The following is a 21,732-nucleotide window of genomic DNA, read 5'->3' as shown; positions in this document are numbered from 1 at the left end:
GGGTCTTCCTGACACATCAAAACCCATGACTCTGACGTCATCCAGGAATATAGACAATGATTTTCCATGGCTTATGGGGATTCCTCTGTCATCGTTTCTGGCTCAAGTCTCTCCGGTCAAAATGATTTGCACTCTACTTATGGGATTATGTGTCAGTAGACACGATTTCCAAATATTAATTAATCTACATGTAAACTCCTTGTTGAAATTGGACTATATCTAACATCTCTAACCAGTATCCAGCATGCAGTGTATAGATTATGATGTGGACCTCAGACTCCCAATGTTGTGGTCATCATGGATGTCTCAGAGGACTCCCAGATGTTTTTTTTTTTTTTGGTCATCAATGATCCAACATCATCCCCCCAGGTTCTAAATTGTGCTGCATTTTTTGAGCCGCTGATCACTAGTAGTGCTGGTTAGATTTCCATTTAAAACTAACATTAACTACCAGATGCTTGAGTGGACTTTAAACTCTAGAGCATCTTTGGCACTGGTCACTACCTCTGTCATTGCATACTCTACAAGGATTCGGTTTGAACATATTTTTTTTCGTATGCGTTCCTTATTGAACTACTGTCTACAGCTGCTCTCCCGAGATACTAAATTCATACCGGAAGAGGGAATACATGCAAGAAAAAAAATCGTTCTTGAGAAAATAGGATGAACTCACACTCTCACAATTCTACTGACAAAAACCGGGAATCCCAAACCTCAAGACTGAGGAAGAACTTGGAGATCACCTTGGAGGTATCTATTCTGAGAGTAAAATGTAGAAAAAAAATGACAAAAAGATTAACTTTCTCTTTACTCATCCATAATTTACATCTATCTGCCTTGATCACTTCTCCTCTATCCAATCCCTTGCTTGAGCTATCAATCCAATTGGATTGGCTCTTCCTGACACATCAAAACCCATGACTCTGACGTCCCCAGGAACATAGACAATGACTTTCCATGGCTTATGGGGATTCCTCTGTCATCGTTTCTGACTCAGATACTACCCGGTCAAGATGATTAGCACTCTTCCTATGGGTTTATGTCTTAGTAGACACAATTTCCAATTTTTTCTTTAATCTACATTAAAACTCCATGTTCAAAGTAGACTGTTCCTAACATCTCTCACCAGGATCCCAGCATGCAGTGCATAGATTATGATGTGGACCTCAGACTCGCAATGTTGTGGTCATCATGCATGTTTCAGACGACTCCCACATCTTTTATGGTCATCAATGATCCAACATCATCCCCCCCAGGCTCTAAACTGGGCTGCATTTATTGAGAAGCTGAACACTAGTAGTGCTGGTTAGATTCCATTGAAAACTAACATTAACTACCAGATGCTTGTGTGGACTTTAAACTCTAGAGCATCTTTGGCAAAGGTCATTACCTCTGTCATTCCACACTCTTCATAGGGATCAGTTCGTGTAACATATATTTTTCGTATGGGTTCCTTAATTAACCACTGTCTACAGTTGCTCTCCCAAGATTATCAACTCATAGGGGAAGAGGCATTACATGCAAGAAAAAAAAATCATACTGAAGAAAATAGGATGAACTCACACTCTGGCAATTCTACTGACACAAACCGGGAATCCCAAACCTCAGGACTGAGGAAGAACTCTGAAATCACCTTGGAGGTATGTATTCTGGGAGTAAAAGGCAGAAAAAAAATGTCAAAAAGATTAACTTTCTCTTTAATCATCCATAATTTACAGCTATCTGCCCTGATCACTTCTCCTCTATCCAATCCCTTGCTTGAGCTATCAATCCCATTGGATGTGTCTTCCTGACCCATAAAACCACCATGACTCTGACGTCAACAGGAACATAGACAATGATTTTCCATGACTTATGGGGATTCCTCTGTCGTCGTTTCTGGCTCAGTTCTCCCCGGTCAAAATGATTTGCACTCTACTTATGGGATTATGTGTCAGTAGACACGATTTCCAAATATTAATTAATCTACATGTAAACTCCTTGTTGAAATTGGACTATATCTAACATCTCTAACCAGTATCCCAGCATGCAGTGTATAGATTATGATGTGGACCTCAGACTCCCAATGTTGTGGTCATCATGGATGTCTCAGAGGACTCCCAGATGTTTTTTTTTTTTTTTTTCGTCATCAATGATCCAACATCATCCCCCCAGGTTCTAAATTGTGCTGCATTTATTGAGCCGCTGATCACTAGTAGTGCTGGTTAGATTTCCATTTAAAACTAACATTAACTACCAGATGCTTGAGTGGACTTTAAACTCTAGAGCATCTTTGGCAGTGGTCACTACCTGTATCATTGCATACTCTTCATAGGAATCGGTTTGAACATATTTTTTTTCGTATGCGTTCCTTATTGAACTACTGTCTACAGTTGCTCTCCCAAGATACTAAATTCATACCGGAAGAGGGAATACATGCAAGAAAAAAAATCGTTCTTGAGAAAATAGGATGAACTCACACTCTCACAATTCTACTGACAAAAACCGGGAATCCCAAACCTCAAGACTGAGGAAGAACTTGGAGATCACCTTGGAGGTATCTATTCTGAGAGTAAAATGTAGAAAAAAAATGACAAAAAGATTAACTTTCTCTTTACTCATCCATAATTTACATCTATCTGCCTTGATCACTTCTCCTCTATCCAATACCTTGCTTGAGCTATCAATCCAATTGGATTGGCTCTTCCTGACACATCAAAACCCATGACTCTGACGTCACCAGGAACATAGACAATGACTTTCCATGGCTTATTGTGATCCCTCTGTCATCGTTTCTGACTCAGACACTACCCGGTCAAGTTGATTAGCACTCTTCCTATGGGATTATGTCTTAGTAAACACAATTTCCAATTTTTTCTTTAATCTACATTAAAACTCCATGCTCAAAGTACACTGTTCCTAACATCTCTCACCAGGATCCCAGCATGCAGTGCATAGATTATGATGTGGACCTCAGACTCGCAATGTTGTGGTCATCATGCATGTTTCAGACGACTCCCACATCTTTTATGGTCATCAATGATCCAACATCATCCCCCCCAGGCTCTAAACTGTGCTGCATTTATTGAGAAGCTGAACACTAGTAGTGCTGGTTAGATTCCATTGAAAACTAACATTAACTACCAGATGCTTGAGTGGACTTTAAACTCTAGAGCATCTTTGGCAAAGGTCATTACCTCTGTCATTGCACACTCTTCATAGGTATCAGTTCATGGAACATATATTTTTCGTATGCGTTCCTTATTTAACCACTGTCTACAGTTGCTCTCCCAAGATAATCAACTCATAGGGGAAGAGGCATTACATGCAAGAAAAAAAATCGAACTGAAGAAAATAGGATGAACTCACACTCTGGCAATTCTACTGACACAAACCGGGAATCCCAAACCTCAGGACTGAGGAAGAACTCTGAAATCACCTTGGAGGTATGTATCCTGGAAGTAAAAGGCAGAAAAAATGTGACAAAAAGATTAACTTTCTCTTTACTCATCCATAATTTACAGCTATCTGCCTTGATCACTTCTCCTCTATCCAATCCCTTGCTTGAGCTATCAATCCACTTGGATTGGCTCTTCCTGACCCATAAAACCACCATGACTCTGACGTCAACAGGAACATAGACAATGATTTTCCATGGCTTATGGGGATTCCTCTGTCATCGTTTCTGGCTCAGTTCTCCCCGGTCAAAATTATTGGCACTCTTCTTATGGGATTATGTGTCAGTGGACACGATTTCCCAATTTTAATTAATCTACATGTAAACTCCTTATTCAAATTAGTCTATTTCTAACATCTCTCACCAGGATCCCAGCTTGCAGTGCATAGATTATGATGTGGACCTCAGACTCCCAATGTTGTGGTCATCATGGATGTCTCAGAGGACTCCCAGATGTTTTTTTTTTTTGGTCATCAATGATCCAACATCATCCACCCAGGCTCTAAATTGTGCTGCATTTATTGAACAGCTGATCACTAGTAGTACTGGTTTGATTTCCATTTAAAACTAACATTAACTACCAAATGCTTGACTGGACTTTAAACTCTAGAGCATCTTTGGCAGTGTTCACTACCTCTATCATTGCACACTCTTCATAGGAATCGGTTCATGGAACATATTTTTTTCGTATGCGTTCCTTATTGAACCACTGTCTACAGTTGCTCTCATAAGATACTAAATTATGTCGGAAGAGGGAAAACATGCAAGACAAAAATCGATCTGAAGAAAATAGATGAACTCACACTCTCAAAATACTGCTGACACACACCGGGATCCCACACCTCAAGACTGAGGAAGAACTTGGAGATCACCTTGGAGTTATCTATTCTGAGAGTAAAATGCAGAAAAAAAAATGACAAATAGATTAACTTTCTCTTTACTCATCCATAATTAACATCTATCTGCCTTGATAACTTCTCCTCTATCCGATCCCTTGCTTGAGCTATCAATCCCATTGGATGGGTCTTCCTGACACATCAAAACCCATGACTCTGACGTCATCCAGGAATATAGACAATGATTTTCCATGGCTTATGGGGATTCCTCTGTCATCGTTTCTGGCTCAAGTCTCTCCGGTTAAAATGATTTGCACTCTACTTATGGGATTATGTGTCAGTAGACACGATTTCCAAATATTAATTAATCTACATGTAAACTCCTTGTTGAAATTGGACTATATCTAACATCTCTAACCAGTATCCAGCATGCAGTGTATAGATTATGATGTGGACCTCAGACTCCCAATGTTGTGGTCATCATGGATGTCTCAGAGGACTCCCAGATGTTTTTTTTTTTTTTGGTCATCAATGATCCAACATCATCCCCCCGGTTCTAAATTGTGCTGCATTTATTGAGCCGCTGATCACTAGTAGTGCTGGTTAGATTTCCATTTAAAACTAACATTAACTACCAGATGCTTGAGTGGACTTTAAACTCTAGAGCATCTTTGGCACTGGTCACTACCTCTGTCATTGCATACTCTACAAGGATTCGGTTTGAACATATTTTTTTTCGTATGCGTTCCTTATTGAACTACGGTCTACAGCTGCTCTCCCGAGATACTAAATTCATACCGGAAGAGGGAATACATGCAAGAAAAAAAATCGTTCTTGAGAAAATAGGATGAACTCACACTCTCACAATTCTACTGACAAAAACCGGGAATCCCAAACCTCAAGACTGAGGAAGAACTTGGAGATCACCTTGGAGGTATCTATTCTGAGAGTAAAATGTAGAAAAAAAATGACAAAAAGATTAAGTTTCTCTTTACTCATCCATAATTTACATCTATCTGCCTTGATCACTTCTCCTCTATCCAATCCCTTGCTTGAGCTATCAATCCAATTGGATTGGCTCTTCCTGACACATCAAAACCCATGACTCTGACGTCCCCAGGAACATAGACAATGACTTTCCATGGCTTATGGGGATTCCTCTGTCATCGTTTCTGACTCAGATACTACCCGGTCAAGATGATTAGCACTCTTCCTATGGGTTTATGTCTTAGTAGACACAATTTCCAATTTTTTCTTTAATCTACATTAAAACTCCATGTTCAAAGTAGACTGTTCCTAACATCTCTCACCAGGATCCCAGCATGCAGTGCATAGATTATGATGTGGACCTCAGACTCGCAATGTTGTGGTCATCATGCATGTTTCAGACGACTCCCACATCTTTTATGGTCATCAATGATCCAACATCATCCCCCCCAGGCTCTAAACTGGGCTGCATTTATTGAGAAGCTGAACACTAGTAGTGCTGGTTAGATTCCATTGAAAACTAACATTAACTACCAGATGCTTGTGTGGACTTTAAACTCTAGAGCATCTTTGGCAAAGGTCATTACCTCTGTCATTCCACACTCTTCATAGGGATCAGTTCGTGTAACATATATTTTTCGTATGGGTTCCTTAATTAACCACTGTCTACAGTTGCTCTCCCAAGATTATCAACTCATAGGGGAAGAGGCATTACATGCAAGAAAAAAAATCATACTGAAGAAAATAGGATGAACTCACACTCTGGCAATTCTACTGACACAAACCGGGAATCCCAAACCTCAGGACTGAGGAAGAACTCTGAAATCACCTTGGAGGTATGTATTCTGGGAGTAAAAGGCAGAAAAAATATGTCAAAAAGATTAACTTTCTCTTTAATCATCCATAATTTACAGCTATCTGCCCTGATCACTTCTCCTCTATCCAATCCCTTGCTTGAGCTATCAATCCCATTGGATGGGTCTTCCTGACCCATAAAACCACCATGACTCTGACGTCAACAGGAACATAGACAATGATTTTCCATGATTTATGGGGATTCCTCTGTCGTCGTTTCTGGCTCAGTTCTCCCCGGTCAAAATGATTTGCACTCTACTTATGGGATTATGTGTCAGTAGACACGATTTCCAAATATTAATTAATCTACATGTAAACTCCTTGTTGAAATTGGACTATATCTAACATCTCTAACCAGTATCCCAGCATGCAGTGTATAGATTATGATGTGGACCTCAGACTCCCAATGTTGTGGTCATCATGGATGTCTCAGAGGACTCCCAGATGTTTTTTTTTTTTTTTTGGTCATCAATGATCCAACATCATCCCCCCAGGTTCTAAATTGTGCTGCATTTATTGAGCCGCTGATCACTAGTAGTGCTGGTTAGATTTCCATTTAAAACTAACATTAACTACCAGATGCTTGAGTGGACTTTAAACTCTAGAGCATCTTTGGCAGTGGTCACTACCTGTATCATTGCATACTCTTCATAGGAATCGGTTTGAACATATTTTTTTTCGTATGCGTTCCTTATTGAACTACTCTCTACAGTTGCTGTCCCAAGATACTAAATTCATACCGGAAGAGGGAATACATGCAAGAAATAAAATCGTTCTTGAGAAAATAGGATGAACTCACACTCTCACAATTCTACTGACAAAAACCGGGAATCCCAAACCTCAAGACTGAGGAAGAACTTGGAGATCACCTTGGAGGTATCTATTCTGAGAGTAAAATGTAGAAAAAAAATGACAAAAAGATTAACTTTCTCTTTACTCATCCATAATTTACATCTATCTGCCTTGATCACTTCTCCTCTATCCAATACCTTGCTTGAGCTATCAATCCAATTGGATTGGCTCTTCCTGACACATCAAAACCAATGACTCTGACGTCACCAGGAACATAGACAATGACTTTCCATGGCTTATTGTGATCCCTCTGTCATCGTTTCTGACTCAGACACTACCCGGTCAAGTTGATTAGCACTCTTCCTATGGGATTATGTCTTAGTAAACACAATTTCCAATTTTTTCTTTAATCTACATTAAAACTCCATGCTCAAAGTACACTGTTCCTAACATCTCTCACCAGGATCCCAGCATGCAGTGCATAGATTATGATGTGGACCTCAGACTCGCAATGTTGTGGTCATCATGCATGTTTCAGACGACTCCCACATCTTTTATGGTCATCAATGATCCAACATCATCCCCCCCAGGCTCTAAACTGTGCTGCATTTATTGAGAAGCTGAATACTAGTAGTGCTGGTTAGATTCCATTGAAAACTAACATTAACTACCAGATGCTTGAGTGGACTTTAAACTCTAGAGCATCTTTGGCAAAGGTCATTACCTCTGTCATTGCACACTCTTCATAGGTATCAGTTCATGGAACATATATTTTTCGTATGCGTTCCTTATTTAACCACTGTCTACAGTTGCTCTCCCAAGATAATCAACTCATAGGGGAAGAGGCATTACATGCAAGAAAAAAAATCGAACTGAAGAAAATAGGATGAACTCACACTCTGGCAATTCTACTGACACAAACCGGGAATCCCAAACCTCAGGACTGAGGAAGAACTCTGAAATCACCTTGGAGGTATGTATTCTGGGAGTAAAAGGCAGAAAAAAAATGTCAAAAAGATTAACTTTCTCTTTACTCATCCATAATTTACAGCTATCTGCCTTGATCACTTCTCCTCTATCCAATCCCTTGCTTGAGCTATCAATCCACTTGGATTGGCTCTTCCTGACCCATAAAACCACCATGACTCTGACGTCAACAGGAACATAGACAATGATTTTCCATGGCTTATTGTGATCCCTCTGTCATCGTTTCTGACTCAGATACTACCCGGTCAAGATGATTAGCACTCTTTCTATGGGATTATGTCTTAGTAAACACAATTTCCAATTTTTTCTTTAATCTACATTAAAACTCCATGCTCAAAGTACACTGTTCCTAACATCTCTCACCAGGATCCCAGCATGCAGTGCATAGATTATGATGTGGACCTCAGACTCGCAATGTTGTGGTCATCATGCATGTTTCAGACGACTCCCACATCTTTTATGGTCATCAATGATCCAACATCATCCCCCCCAGGCTCTAAACTGGGCTGCATTTATTGAGAAGCTGAACACTAGTAGTGCTGGTTAGATTCCATTGAAAACTAACATTAACTACCAGATGCTTGAGTGGACTTTAAACTCTAGAGCATCTTTGGCAAAGGTCATTACCTCTGTCATTCCACACCCTTCATAGGGATCAGTTCATGGAACATATATTTTTCGTATGCGTTCCTTATTTAACCACTGTCTACAGTTGCTCTCCCAAGATAATCAACTCATAGGGGAAGAGGCATTACATGCAAGAAAAAAAATCGAACTGAAGAAAATAGGATGAACTCACACTCTGGCAATTCTACTGACACAAACCGGGAATCCCAAACCTCAGGACTGAGGAAGAACTCTGAAATCACCTTGGAGGTATGTATTCTGGGAGTAAAAGGCAGAAAAAAAATGACAAAAAGATTAACTTTCTCTTTACTCATCCATAATTTACAGCTATCTGCCTTGATCACTTCTCCTCTATCCAATCCCTTGCTTGAGCTATCAATCCACTTGGATTGGCTCTTCCTGACCCATAAAACCACCATGACTCTGATGTCAACAGGAACATAGACAATGATTTTCCATGGCTTAATGGGATTCCTCTGTCATCGTTTCTGGCTAAGTTCTCCCCGGTCAAAATGATTGGCACTCTTCTTATGGGATTATGTGTCAGTGGACACGATTTCCCAATTTTAATTAATCTACATGTAAACTCCTTATTCAAATTAGTCTATTTCTAACATCTCTCACCAGGATCCCAGCATGCAGTGCATAGATTATGATGTGGACCTCAGACTCCCAATGTTGTGGTCATCATGGATGTCTCAGAGGACTCCCAGATGTTTTTTTTTTTTGGTCATCAATGATCCAACATCATCCACCCAGGCTCTAAATTGTGCTGCATTTATTGAACAGCTGATCACTAGTAGTGCTGGTTTGATTTCCATTTAAAACTAACATTAACTACCAAATGCTTGACTGGACTTTAAACTCTAGAGCATCTTTGGCAGTGTTCACTACCTCTTTCATTGCACTCTCTTCATAGGAATCGGTTCATGGAACATATTTTTTTCGTATGCGTTCCTTATTGAACCACTGTCTACAGTTGCTCTCATAAGATACTAAATTATGTCGGAAGAGGGAATACATGCAAGAAAAAAATCGATCTGAAGAAAATAGATGAACTCACACTCTCAAAATACTGCTGACACACACCGGGATCCCACACCTCAAGACTGAGGAAGAACTTGGAGATCACCTTGGAGTTATCTATTCTGAGAGTAAAATGCAGAAAAAAAAAATGACAAATAGATTAACTTTCTCTTTACTCATCCATAATTTACATCTATCTGCCTTGATAACTTCTCCTCTATCCGATCCCTTGCTTGAGCTATCAATCCCATTGGATGGGTCTTCCTGACACATCAAAACCCATGACTCTGACGTCATACAGGAATATAGACAATGATTTTCCATGGCTTATGGGGATTCCTCTGTCATCGTTTCTGGCTCATATCTCCCCGGTCAAAATGATTTGCACTCTACTTATGGGATTATGTGTCAGTAGACACGATTTCCAAATATTAATTAATCTACATGTAAACTCCTTGTTGAAATTGGACTATATCTAACATCTCTAACCAGTATCCAGCATGCAGTGTATAGATTATGATGTGGACCTCAGACTCCCAATGTTGTGGTCATCATGGATGTCTCAGAGGACTCCCAGATGTTTTTTTTTTTTTTGGTCATCAATGATCCAACATCATCCCCCCAGGTTCTAAATTGTGCTGCATTTATTGAGCCGCTGATCACTAGTAGTGCTGGTTAGATTTCCATTTAAAACTAACATTAACTACCAGATGCTTGAGTGGACTTTAAACTCTAGAGCATCTTTGGCAGTGGTCACTACCTCTGTCATTGCATACTCTACAAGGATTCGGTTTGAACATATTTTTTTTCGTATGCGTTCCTTATTGAACTACTGTCTACAGCTGCTCTCCCGAGATACTAAATTCATACCGGAAGAGGGAATACATGCAAGAAAAAAAATCGTTCTTGAGAAAATAGGATGAACTCACACTCTCACAATTCTACTGACAAAAACCGGGAATCCCAAACCTCAAGACTGAGGAAGAACTTGGAGATCACCTTGGAGGTATCTATTCTGAGAATAAAATGCAGAATAAAAAGGACAAAAAGATTAACTTTCTCTTTACTCATCCATAATTTACATCTATCTGCCTTGATCACTTCTCCTCTATCCAATCCCTTGCTTGAGCTATCAATCCAATTGGATTGGCTCTTCGTGACACATCAAAACCCATGACTCTGACGTCCCCAGGAACATAGACAATGACTTTCCATGGCTTATGGGGATTCCTCTGTCATCGTTTCTGACTCAGATACTACCCGGTCAAGATGATTAGCACTCTTCCTATGGGTTTATGTCTTAGTAGACACAATTTCCAATTTTTTCTTTAATCTACATTAAAACTCCATGTTCAAAGTAGACTGTTCCTAACATCTCTCACCAGGATCCCAGCATGCAGTGCATAGATTATGATGTGGACCTCAGACTCGCAATGTTGTGGTCATCATGCATGTTTCAGACGACTCCCACATCTTTTATGGTCATCAATGATCCAACATCATCCCCCCCAGGCTCTAAACTGGGCTGCATTTATTGAGAAGCTGAACACTAGTAGTGCTGGTTAGATTCAATTGAAAAGTAACATTAACTACCAGATGCTTGAGTGGACTTTAAACTCTAGAGCATCTTTGGCAAAGGTCATTACCTCTGTCATTCCACACTCTTCACAGGGATCAGTTCATGGAACATATATTTTTCGTATGGGTTCCTTAATTAACCACTGTCTACAGTTGCTCTCCCAAGATTATCAACTCATAGGGGAAGAGGCATTACATGCAAGAAAAAAAATCATACTGAAGAAAATAGGATGAACTCACACTCTCGCAATTCTACTGAGACAAACCGGGAATCCCAAACCTCAGGACTGAGGAAGAACTCTGAAATCACCTTGGAGGTATGTATTCTGGGAGTAAAAGGCAGAAAAAAAATGTCAAAAAGATTAACTTTCTCTTTAATCATCCATAATTTACAGCTATCTGCCCTGATCACTTCTCCTCTATCCAATCCCTTGCTTGAGCTATCAATCCACTTGGATTGGCTCTTCCTGACCCATAAAACCACCATGACTCTGACGTCAACAGGAACATAGACAATGATTTTCCATGGCTTATGGGGATTCCTCTGTCGTCATTTCTGGCTCAGATCTCTCCGGTCAAAATGATTTGCACTCTACTTATGGGATTATGTGTCAGTAGACACGATTTCCAAATTTTAATTAATCTACATGTAAACTCCTTGTTGAAATCCTTGGACTATATCTAAGATCTCTAACCAGTATCCCAGCATGCAGTGCATAGATTATGATGTGGACCTCAGACTCCCAATGTTGTGGTCATCATGGATGTCTCAGAGGACTCCCAGATGATTTCTTTCTGGTCATCAATGATCCAACATCAACCACCCAGGCTCTAAATTGTGCTGCATTTATTGAACAGCTGATCACTAGTAGTGCTGGTCAGATTTCCATTGAAAACTAACATTAACTACCAAATGCTTGACTGGACTTTAAACTCTAGAGCATCTTTGGCAGTGTTCACTACTTCTGTCATTGCACTCTCTTCATAGGAATCGGTTCATGGAACATATTTTTTTCGTATGCATTCCTTATTGAACCACTGTCTACAGTTGCTCTCCCAAGATACTAAATTATGCCGGAAGAGGGAATACGTGCAAGAAAAAAATCGTTCTGAAGAAAATAGGATGAACTCACACTCTCAAAATACTGCTGAAACACACCAGGATCCCACACCTCAACAGAGGAAGAACTTGGAGATCACCTTGGAGGTATCTATTCTGAGAGTAAAATGTAGAAAAAAAATGACAAAAAGATTAACTTTCTCTTTACTCATCCATAATTTACAGCTATCTGCCTTGATCACTTCTCCTCTATCCAATCCCTTGCTTGAGCTATCAATCCACTTGGATTGGCTCTTCCTGACCCATAAAACCACCATGACTCTGACGTCAACAGGAACATAGACAATGATTTTCCATGGCTTATGGGGATTCCTCTGTCATCGTTTCTGGCTAAGTTCTCCCCGGTCAAAATGATTGGCACTCTTCTTATGGGATTATGTGTCAGTGGACACGATTTCCCAATTTTAATTAATCTACATGTAAACTCCTTATTCAAATTAGTCTATTTCTAACATCTCTCACCAGGATCCCAGCATGCAGTGCATAGATTATGATGTGGACCTCAGACTCCCAATGTTGTGGTCATCATGGATGTCTCAGAGGACTCCCAGATGTTTTTTTTTTTTTGGTCATCAATGATCCAACATCATCCACCCAGGCTCTAAATTGTGCTGCATTTATTGAACAGCTGATCACTAGTAGTGCTGGTTTGATTTCCATTTAAAACTAACATTAACTACCAAATGCTTGACTGGACTTTAAACTCTAGAGCATCTTTGGCAGTGTTCACTACCTCTTTCATTGCACTCTCTTCATAGGAATCGGTTCATGGAACATATTTTTTTCGTATGCGTTCCTTATTGAACCACTGTCTACAGTTGCTCTCATAAGATACTAAATTATGTCGGAAGAGGGAATACATGCAAGAAAAAAATCGATCTGAAGAAAATAGATGAACTCACACTCTCAAAATACTGCTGACACACACCGGGATCCCACACCTCAAGACTGGGGAAGAACTTGGAGATCACCTTGGAGTTATCTATTCTGAGAGTAAAATGCAGAAAAAAAAAATGACAAATAGATTAACTTTCTCTTTACTCATCCATAATTTACATCTATCTGCCTTGATAACTTCTCCTCTATCCGATCCCTTGCTTGAGCTATCAATCCCATTGGATGGGTCTTCCTGACACATCAAAACCCATGACTCTGACGTCATACAGGAATATAGACAATGATTTTCCATGGCTTATGGGGATTCCTCTGTCATCGTTTCTGGCTCATATCTCCCCGGTCAAAATGATTTGCACTCTACTTATGGGATTATGTGTCAGTAGACACGATTTCCAAATATTAATTAATCTACATGTAAACTCCTTGTTGAAATTGGACTATATCTAACATCTCTAACCAGTATCCAGCATGCAGTGTATAGATTATGATGTGGACCTCAGACTCCCAATGTTGTGGTCATCATGGATGTCTCAGAGGACTCCCAGATGTTTTTTTTTTTTTGGTCATCAATGATCCAACATCATCCCTCCAGGTTCTAAATTGTGCTGCATTTATTGAGCCGCTGATCACTAGTAGTGCTGGTTAGATTTCCATTTAAAACTAACATTAACTACCAGATGCTTGAGTGGACTTTAAACTCTAGAGCATCTTTGGCAGTGGTCACTACCTCTGTCATTGCATACTCTACAAGGATTCGGTTTGAACATATTTTTTTTCGTATGCGTTCCTTATTGAACTACTGTCTACAGCTGCTCTCCCAAGATACTAAATTCATACCGGAAGAGGGAATACATGCAAGAAAAAAAATCGTTCTTGAGAAAATAGGATGAACTCACACTCTCACAATTCTACTGACAAAAACCGGGAATCCCAAACCTCAAGACTGAGGAAGAACTTGGAGATCACCTTGGAGGTATCTATTCTGAGAATAAAATGCAGAAAAAAAATGACAGAAAGATTAACTTTCCCTTTACTCATCCATAATTTACATCTATCTGCCTTGATCACTTCTCCTCTATCCAATCCCTTGCTTGAGCTATCAATCCAATTGGATTGGCTCTTCCTGACACATCAAAACCCATGACTCTGACGTCCCCAGGAACATAGACAATGACTTTCCATGGCTTATGGGGATTCCTCTGTCATCGTTTCTGACTCAGATACTACCCGGTCAAGATGATTAGCACTCTTCCTATGGGTTTATGTCTTAGTAGACACAATTTCCAATTTTTTCTTTAATCTACATTAAAACTCCATGTTCAAAGTAGACTGTTCCTAACATCTCTCACCAGGATCCCAGCATGCAGTGCATAGATTATGATGTGGACCTCAGACTCGCAATGTTGTGGTCATCATGCATGTTTCAGACGACTCCCACATCTTTTATGGTCATCAATGATCCAACATCATCCCCCCCAGGCTCTAAACTGGGCTGCATTTATTGAGAAGCTGAACACTAGTAGTGCTGGTTAGATTCAATTGAAAAGTAACATTAACTACCAGATGCTTGAGTGGACTTTAAACTCTAGAGCATCTTTGGCAAAGGTCATTACCTCTGTCATTCCACACTCTTCACAGGGATCAGTTCATGGAACATATATTTTTCGTATGGGTTCCTTAATTAACCACTGTCTACAGTTGCTCTCCCAAGATTATCAACTCATAGGGGAAGAGGCATTACATGCAAGAAAAAAAATCATACTGAAGAAAATAGGATGAACTCACACTCTCGCAATTCTACTGACACAAACCGGGAATCCCAAACCTCAGGACTGAGGAAGAACTCTGAAATCACCTTGGAGGTATGTATTCTGGGAGTAAAAGGCAGAAAAAAAATGTCAAAAAGATTAACTTTCTCTTTAATCATCCATAATTTACAGCTATCTGCCCTGATCACTTCTCCTCTATCCAATCCCTTGCTTGAGCTATCAATCCACTTGGATTGGCTCTTCCTGACCCATAAAACCACCATGACTCTGACGTCAACAGGAACATAGACAATGATTTTCCATGGCTTATGGGGATTCCTCTGTCGTCATTTCTTGCTCAGATCTCTCCGGTCAAAATGATTTGCACTCTACTTATGGGATTATGTGTCAGTAGACACGATTTCCAAATTTTAATTAATCTACATGTAAACTCCTTGTTGAAATCCTTGGACTATATCTAAGATCTCTAACCAGTATCCCAGCATGCAGTGCATAGATTATGATGTGGACCTCAGACTCCCAATGTTGTGGTCATCATGGATGTCTCAGAGGACTCCCAGATGATTTCTTTCTGGTCATCAATGATCCAACATCATCCACCCAGGCTCTAAATTGTGCTGCATTTATTGAACAGCTGATCACTAGTAGTGCTGGTCAGATTTCCATTGAAAACTAACATTAACTACCAAATGCTTGACTGGACTTTAAACTCTAGAGCATCTTTGGCAGTGTTCACTACTTCTGTCATTGCACTCTCTTCATAGGAATCGGTTCATGGAACATATTTTTTTCGTATGCATTCCTTATTGAACCACTGTCTACAGTTGCTCTCCCAAGATACTAAATTATGCCGGAAGAGGGAATACATGCAAGAAAAAAATCGTTCTGAAGAAAATAGGATGAACTCACACTCTCAAAATACTGCTGAAACACACCAGGATCCCACACCTCAACAGAGGAAGAACTTGGAGATCACCTTGGAGGTATCTATTCTGAGAGTAAAATGTAGAAAAAAAATGACAAAAAGATTAACTTTCTCTTTACTCATCCATAATTTACATCTATCTGCCTTGATCACATCTCCTCTATCCAATACCTTGCTTGAGCTATCAATCCAATTGGATTGGCTCTTCCTGAAACATCAAAACCCATGACTCTGACGTCAACAGGAACATAGACAATGACTTTCCATGGCTTATTGTGATCCCTCTGTCATCGTTTCTGACTCAGATACTACCCGGTCAAGATGATTAGCACTCTTTCTATGGGATTATGTCTTAGTAAACACAATTTCCAATTTTTTCTTTAATCTACATTAAAACTCCATGCTCAAAGTACACTGTTCCTAACATCTCTCACCAGGATCCCAGCATGCAGTGCATAGATTATGATGTGGACCTCAGACTCGCAATGTTGTGGTCATCATGCATGTTTCAGACGACTCCCACATCTTTTATGGTCATCAATGATCCAACATCATCCCCCCCAGGCTCTAAACTGGGCTGCATTTATTGAGAAGCTGAACACTAGTAGTGCTGGTTAGATTCCATTGAAAACTAACATTAACTACCAGATGCTTGAGTGGACTTTAAACTCTAGAGCATCTTTGGCAAAGGTCATTACCTCTGTCATTCCACACCCTTCATAGGGATCAGTTCTTGGAACATATATTTTTCGTATGCGTTCCTTATTTAACCACTGTCTACAGTTGCTCTCCCAAGATAATCAACTCATAGGGGAAGAGGCATTACATGCAAGAAAAAAAATCGAACTGAAGAAAATAGGATGAACTCACACTCTGGCAATTCTACTGACACAAACCGGGAATCCCAAACCTCAGGACTGAGGAAGAACTCTGAAATCACCTTGGAGGTATGTATTCTGGGAGTAAAAGGCAGAAAAAAATGACAAAAAGATTAACTTTCTCTTTACTCATCCATAATTTACAGCTATCTGCCCTGATCACTTCTCCTCTATCAAATCCCTTGCTTGAGCTATCAATCCACTTGGATTGGCTCTTCCTGACCCATAAAACCACCATGACTCTGACGTCAACATGAACATAGACAATGATTTTCCATGTGTTATGGGGATTCCTCTGTCATCGTTTCTGGCTAAGTTCTCCCCGGTCAAAATGATTGGCACTCTTCTTATGGGATTATGTGTCAGTGGACACGATTTCCCAATTTTAATTAATCTACATGTAAACTCCTTATTCAAATTAGTCTATTCCTAACATCTCTCACCAGGATCCCAGCATGCAGTGCATAGATTATGATGTGGACCTCAGACTCCCAATGTTGTGGTCATCATGGATGTCTCAGAGGACTCCCAGATGTTTTTTTTTTTTGTTCATCAATGATCCAACATCATCCACCCAGGCTCTAAATTGTGCTGCATTTATTGAACGGCTGATCACTAGTAGTGCTGGTTAGATTTCCATTTAAAACTAACATTAACTACCAAATGCTTGACTGGACTTTAAACTCTAGAGCATCTTTGGCAGTGTTCACTACCTCTTTCATTGCACTCTCTTCATAGGAATCGGTTCATGGAACATATTTTTTCGTATGCTTTCCTTATTGAACCACTGTCTACAGTTGCTCTCCCAAGATACTAAATTATGCCGGAAGAGGGAATACATGCAAGAAAAAAATCGATCTGAAGAAAATAGATGAACTCACACTCTCAAAATACTCCTGACACACACCGGGATCCCACACCTCAAGACTGAGGAAGAACTTGGAGATCACCTTGGAGGTATCTTTTCTGAGAGTAAAATGCAGAAAAAAAAATGACAAAAAGATTAACTTTCTCTTTACTCATCCATAATTTACAGCTATCTGCCCTGATCACTTCTCCTCTATCCGATCCCTTGCTTGAGCTATCAATCCCATTGGATGGGTCTTCCTGACCCATAAAACCACCATGACTCTGACGTCAACAGGAACATAGACGATGATTTTCCATGACTTATGGGGATTCCTCTGTCGTCATTTCTGGCTCAGATCTCCCCGGTCAAAATGATTTGCACTCTACTTATGGGATTATGTGTCAGTAGACACGATTTCCAAATATTAATTAATCTACATGTAAACTCCTTGTTGAAATTGGACTATATCTAACATCTCTAACAAGTATCCCAGCATGCAGTGTATAGATTATGATGTGGACCTCAGACTCCCAATGTTGTGGTCATCATGGATGTCTCAGAGGACTCCCAGATGTTTTTTTTTTTTTTTTGGTCATCAATGATCCAACATCATCACCCCAGGTTCTAAATTGTGCTGCATTTATTGAGCCGCTGATCACTAGTAGTGCTGGTTAGATTTCCATTTAAAACTAACATTAACTACCAGATGCTTGAGTGGACTTTAAACTCTAGAGCATCTTTGGCAGTGGTCACTACCTATATCATTGCATACTCTTCATAGGAATCGGTTTGAACATATTTTTTTTCGTATGCGTTCCTTATTGAACTACTGTCTACAGTTGCTCTCCCAAGATACTAAATTCATACCGGAAGAGGGAATACATGCAAGAAAAAGAATCGTTCTTGAGAAAATAGGATGAACTCACACTCTCACAATTCTACTGACAAAAACCGGGAATACCAGACCTCAAGACTGAGGAAGAACTTGGATATCACCTTGGAGGTATATATTATGAGAGTAAAATGTAGAAAAAAAATGAAAAAAAGATTAACTTTCTCTTTACTCATCCATAATTTACAGCTATCTGCCTTGATCACTTCTCCTCTATCCAATACCTTGCTTGAGCTATCAATCCAATTGGATTGGCTCTTCCTGACACATCAAAACCCATGACACTGACGTCACCAGGAACATAGACAATGACTTTCCATGGCTTATTGTGATCCCTCTGTCATCGTTTCTGACTCAGACACTACCCGGTCAAGTTGATTAGCACTCTTCCTATGGGATTATGTCTTAGTAAACACAATTTCCAATTTTTTCTTTAATCTACATTAAAACTCCATGCTCAAAGTACACTGTTCCTAACATCTCTCACCAGGATCCCAGCATGCAGTGCATAGATTATGATGTGGACCTCAGACTCGCAATGTTGTGGTCATCATGCATGTTTCAGACGACTCCCACATCTTTTATGGTCATCAATGATCCAACATCATCCCCCCCAGGCTCTAAACTGTGCTGCATTTATTGAGAAGCTGATCACAAGTAGTGCTGGTTAGATTCCATTGAAAACTAACATTAACTACCAGATGCTTGAGTGGACTTTATACTCTAGAGCATCTTTGGCAAAGGTCATTACCTCTGTCATTGCACACTCTTCATAGGTATCAGTTCATGGAACATATATTTTTCGTATGCGTTCCTTATTTAACCACTGTCTACAGTTGCTCTCCCAAGATAATCAACTCATAGGGGAAGAGGCATTACATGCAAGAAAAAAAATCGAACTGAAGAAAATAGGATGAACTCACACTCTGGCAATTCTACTGACACAAACCGGGAATCCCAAACCTCAGGACTGAGGAAGAACTCTGAAATCACCTTGGAGGTATGTATCCTGGAAGTAAAAGGCAGAAAAAAAATGACAAAAAGATTAACTTTCTCTTTACTCATCCATAATTTACAGCTATCTGCCTTGATCACTTCTCCTCTATCCAATCCCTTGCTTGAGCTATCAATCCAATTGGATGGCTCTTCCTGACACATCAAAACCCATGACTCTGACGTCACTAGGAACATAGACAATGATTTTCCATGGCTTATGGGGATTCCTCTGTCATCGTTTCTGGCTAAGTTCTCCCCGGTCAAAATGATTGGCACTCTTCTTATGGGATTATGTGTCAGTGGACACGATTTCCCAATTTTAATTAATCTACATGTAAACTCCTTATTCAAATTAGTCTATTTCTAACATCTCTCACCAGGATCCCACCATGCAGTGCATAGATTATGATGTGGACCTCAGACTCCCAATGTTGTGGTCATCATGGATGTCTCAGAGGACTCCCAGATGTTTTTTTTTTTTTTTGGTCATCAATGATCCAACATCATCCACCCAGGCTCTAAATTGTGCTGCATTTATTGAACAGCTGATCACTAGTAGTGCTGGTCAGATTACCATTTAAAACTAACATTAACTACCAAATGCTTGACTGGACTTTAAACTCTAGAGCATCTTTGGCAGTGTTCACTACCTCTGTCATTGCACTCTCTTCATAGGAATCGGTTCATGGAACATATTTTTTTGTATGCGTTCCTTATTGAACCACTGTCTACAGTTGCTCTCCCAAGATACTAAATTATGCCGGAAGAGGGAATACATGCAAGAAAAAAATCGATCTGAAGAAACTAGATGAACTCACACTCTCAAAATACTCCTGACACACACCGGGATCCCACACCTCAAGACTGAGGAAGAACTTGGAGATCACCTTGGAGGTATCTATTCTGAGAGTAAAATGCAGAAAAAAAAATGACAAATAGATTAACTTTCTCTTTACTCATCCATAATTTACATCTATCTGCCTTGAACACTTCTCCTCTATACGATCCCTTGCTTGAGCTATCAATCCAATTGGATGGGTCTTCCTGACACATCAAAACCCATGACTCTGACGTCATCCAGGAATATAGAGAATGATTTTCCATGGCTTATGGGGATTCCTCTGTCATCGTTTCTGGCTCAGATCTCCCCGTTCAAAATGATTTGCACTCTACTTATGGGATTATGTGTCAGTAGACACGATTTCCAAATATTAATTAATCTACATGTAAACTCATTGTTGAAATTGGACTATATCTAACATCTCTAACCAGTATCCCAGCATGCAGTGTATAGATTATGATGTGGACCTCAGACTCCCAATGTTGTGGTCATCATGGATGTCTCAGAGGACTCCCAGATGTTTTTTTTTTTTTGGTCATCAATGATCCAACATCATCCCCCCAGCTTCTAAATTGTGCTGCATTTATTGAGCCGCTGATCACTAGTAGTGCTGGTTAGATTTCCATTTAAAACTAACATTAACTACCAGATGCTTGAGTGGACTTTAAACTCTAGAGCATCTTTGGCAGTGGTCACTACCTCTGTCATTGCATACTCTACAAGGATTCGGTTTGAACATATTTTTTTTCGTATGCGTTCCTTATTGAACTACTGTCTACAGTTGCTCTCCCAAGATACTAAATTCATACCGGAAGAGGGAATACATGCAAGAAAAAAAATCGTTCTTGAGAAAATAGGATGAACTCACACTCTCACAATTCTACTGACAAAAACCGGGAATCCCAAACCTCAAGCCTGAGGAAGAACTTGGAGATCACGTTGGAGGTATCTATTCTGAGAATAAAATGCAAAAAAAAAAGGCCGGAAAGATTAACTTTCTATTTACTCGTCCATAATTTACAGCTATCTGCCTTGATCACTTCTCCTCTATCCAATCCCTTGCTTGAGCTATCAATCCAATTGGATTGGCTCTTCCTGACACATCAAAACCCATGACTCTGACGTCACCAGGTACATAGACAATGACTTTCCATGGCTTATTGGGATCCCTCTGTCATCGTTTCTGACTCAGATACTACCCGGTCAAGATGATTCGCACTCTTCCTATGGGTTTATGTCTTAGTAGACACAATTTCCAATTTTTTCTTTAATCTACATTAAAACTCCATGCTCAAAGTACACTGTTCCTAACATCTCTCACCAGGATCCCAGCATGCAGTGCATAGATTATGATGTGGACCTCAGACTCGCAATGTTGTGGTCATCATGCATGTTTCAGACGACTCCCACATCTTTTATGGTCATCAATGATCCAACATC

The 21,732-nt window shown here is 39.8% G+C and overlaps 1 long non-coding RNA gene, 21 other non-coding genes and 4 pseudogenes across 21 annotated transcripts; all 26 read right to left on the bottom strand.

Moving 5' to 3' along the window:
• The window catches only part of LOC102555254 (uncharacterized), a 209,357-nt gene that overhangs the window by 122,353 nt on the left and 65,272 nt on the right, over positions 1-21,732 (bottom strand).
• On the bottom strand, positions 266-354 carry LOC120093325 (small nucleolar RNA SNORD113/SNORD114 family). Its single transcript, XR_005486429.2, has one exon. It is a non-coding gene; the product is annotated as a small nucleolar RNA SNORD113/SNORD114 family (small nucleolar RNA).
• On the bottom strand, positions 1,160-1,240 carry LOC134479540 (small nucleolar RNA SNORD113/SNORD114 family). The gene has a single exon (XR_010052908.1). It is a non-coding gene; the product is annotated as a small nucleolar RNA SNORD113/SNORD114 family (small nucleolar RNA).
• LOC120093340 (small nucleolar RNA SNORD113/SNORD114 family) lies at positions 2,048-2,139 on the bottom strand (annotated as a pseudogene).
• LOC134479539 (small nucleolar RNA SNORD113/SNORD114 family) lies at positions 2,946-3,026 on the bottom strand. Its single transcript, XR_010052907.1, has one exon. It is a non-coding gene; the product is annotated as a small nucleolar RNA SNORD113/SNORD114 family (small nucleolar RNA).
• Positions 3,834-3,920, bottom strand: LOC134479517 (small nucleolar RNA SNORD113/SNORD114 family). The gene has a single exon (XR_010052885.1). It is a non-coding gene; the product is annotated as a small nucleolar RNA SNORD113/SNORD114 family (small nucleolar RNA).
• Positions 4,723-4,811, bottom strand: LOC120093328 (small nucleolar RNA SNORD113/SNORD114 family). Its single transcript, XR_005486432.2, has one exon. It is a non-coding gene; the product is annotated as a small nucleolar RNA SNORD113/SNORD114 family (small nucleolar RNA).
• On the bottom strand, positions 5,616-5,696 carry LOC134479538 (small nucleolar RNA SNORD113/SNORD114 family). The gene has a single exon (XR_010052906.1). It is a non-coding gene; the product is annotated as a small nucleolar RNA SNORD113/SNORD114 family (small nucleolar RNA).
• Positions 6,503-6,593, bottom strand: LOC120093337 (small nucleolar RNA SNORD113/SNORD114 family; annotated as a pseudogene).
• Positions 7,400-7,480, bottom strand: LOC134479537 (small nucleolar RNA SNORD113/SNORD114 family). The gene has a single exon (XR_010052905.1). It is a non-coding gene; the product is annotated as a small nucleolar RNA SNORD113/SNORD114 family (small nucleolar RNA).
• On the bottom strand, positions 8,290-8,370 carry LOC120093382 (small nucleolar RNA SNORD113/SNORD114 family). Its single transcript, XR_005486467.2, has one exon. It is a non-coding gene; the product is annotated as a small nucleolar RNA SNORD113/SNORD114 family (small nucleolar RNA).
• On the bottom strand, positions 9,178-9,264 carry LOC134479516 (small nucleolar RNA SNORD113/SNORD114 family). Its single transcript, XR_010052884.1, has one exon. It is a non-coding gene; the product is annotated as a small nucleolar RNA SNORD113/SNORD114 family (small nucleolar RNA).
• Positions 10,068-10,156, bottom strand: LOC120093398 (small nucleolar RNA SNORD113/SNORD114 family). The gene has a single exon (XR_005486471.2). It is a non-coding gene; the product is annotated as a small nucleolar RNA SNORD113/SNORD114 family (small nucleolar RNA).
• LOC134479536 (small nucleolar RNA SNORD113/SNORD114 family) lies at positions 10,962-11,042 on the bottom strand. The gene has a single exon (XR_010052904.1). It is a non-coding gene; the product is annotated as a small nucleolar RNA SNORD113/SNORD114 family (small nucleolar RNA).
• Positions 11,853-11,937, bottom strand: LOC134479515 (small nucleolar RNA SNORD113/SNORD114 family). The gene has a single exon (XR_010052883.1). It is a non-coding gene; the product is annotated as a small nucleolar RNA SNORD113/SNORD114 family (small nucleolar RNA).
• LOC120093323 (small nucleolar RNA SNORD113/SNORD114 family) lies at positions 12,740-12,827 on the bottom strand. The gene has a single exon (XR_005486427.2). It is a non-coding gene; the product is annotated as a small nucleolar RNA SNORD113/SNORD114 family (small nucleolar RNA).
• LOC134479522 (small nucleolar RNA SNORD113/SNORD114 family) lies at positions 13,631-13,718 on the bottom strand. Its single transcript, XR_010052890.1, has one exon. It is a non-coding gene; the product is annotated as a small nucleolar RNA SNORD113/SNORD114 family (small nucleolar RNA).
• LOC134479535 (small nucleolar RNA SNORD113/SNORD114 family) lies at positions 14,524-14,604 on the bottom strand. The gene has a single exon (XR_010052903.1). It is a non-coding gene; the product is annotated as a small nucleolar RNA SNORD113/SNORD114 family (small nucleolar RNA).
• LOC134479514 (small nucleolar RNA SNORD113/SNORD114 family) lies at positions 15,415-15,499 on the bottom strand. The gene has a single exon (XR_010052882.1). It is a non-coding gene; the product is annotated as a small nucleolar RNA SNORD113/SNORD114 family (small nucleolar RNA).
• LOC134479534 (small nucleolar RNA SNORD113/SNORD114 family) lies at positions 16,303-16,383 on the bottom strand. The gene has a single exon (XR_010052902.1). It is a non-coding gene; the product is annotated as a small nucleolar RNA SNORD113/SNORD114 family (small nucleolar RNA).
• Positions 17,190-17,276, bottom strand: LOC134479531 (small nucleolar RNA SNORD113/SNORD114 family). Its single transcript, XR_010052899.1, has one exon. It is a non-coding gene; the product is annotated as a small nucleolar RNA SNORD113/SNORD114 family (small nucleolar RNA).
• Positions 18,079-18,169, bottom strand: LOC134479526 (small nucleolar RNA SNORD113/SNORD114 family; annotated as a pseudogene).
• Positions 18,976-19,056, bottom strand: LOC120093356 (small nucleolar RNA SNORD113/SNORD114 family). Its single transcript, XR_005486446.2, has one exon. It is a non-coding gene; the product is annotated as a small nucleolar RNA SNORD113/SNORD114 family (small nucleolar RNA).
• On the bottom strand, positions 19,862-19,951 carry LOC120093338 (small nucleolar RNA SNORD113/SNORD114 family; annotated as a pseudogene).
• Positions 20,754-20,841, bottom strand: LOC134479521 (small nucleolar RNA SNORD113/SNORD114 family). The gene has a single exon (XR_010052889.1). It is a non-coding gene; the product is annotated as a small nucleolar RNA SNORD113/SNORD114 family (small nucleolar RNA).
• On the bottom strand, positions 21,647-21,727 carry LOC120093361 (small nucleolar RNA SNORD113/SNORD114 family). Its single transcript, XR_005486451.1, has one exon. It is a non-coding gene; the product is annotated as a small nucleolar RNA SNORD113/SNORD114 family (small nucleolar RNA).

The sequence above is a fragment of the Rattus norvegicus genome, chromosome 6 (genome assembly GCF_036323735.1).
Source record: "Rattus norvegicus strain BN/NHsdMcwi chromosome 6, GRCr8, whole genome shotgun sequence".
Classification (NCBI taxonomy): Eukaryota; Metazoa; Chordata; class Mammalia; order Rodentia; family Muridae; genus Rattus; species Rattus norvegicus.
The sequence above is the reverse complement of the archived record's forward strand: the minus strand, read 5'-3'. Positions and strand labels throughout refer to the sequence as shown.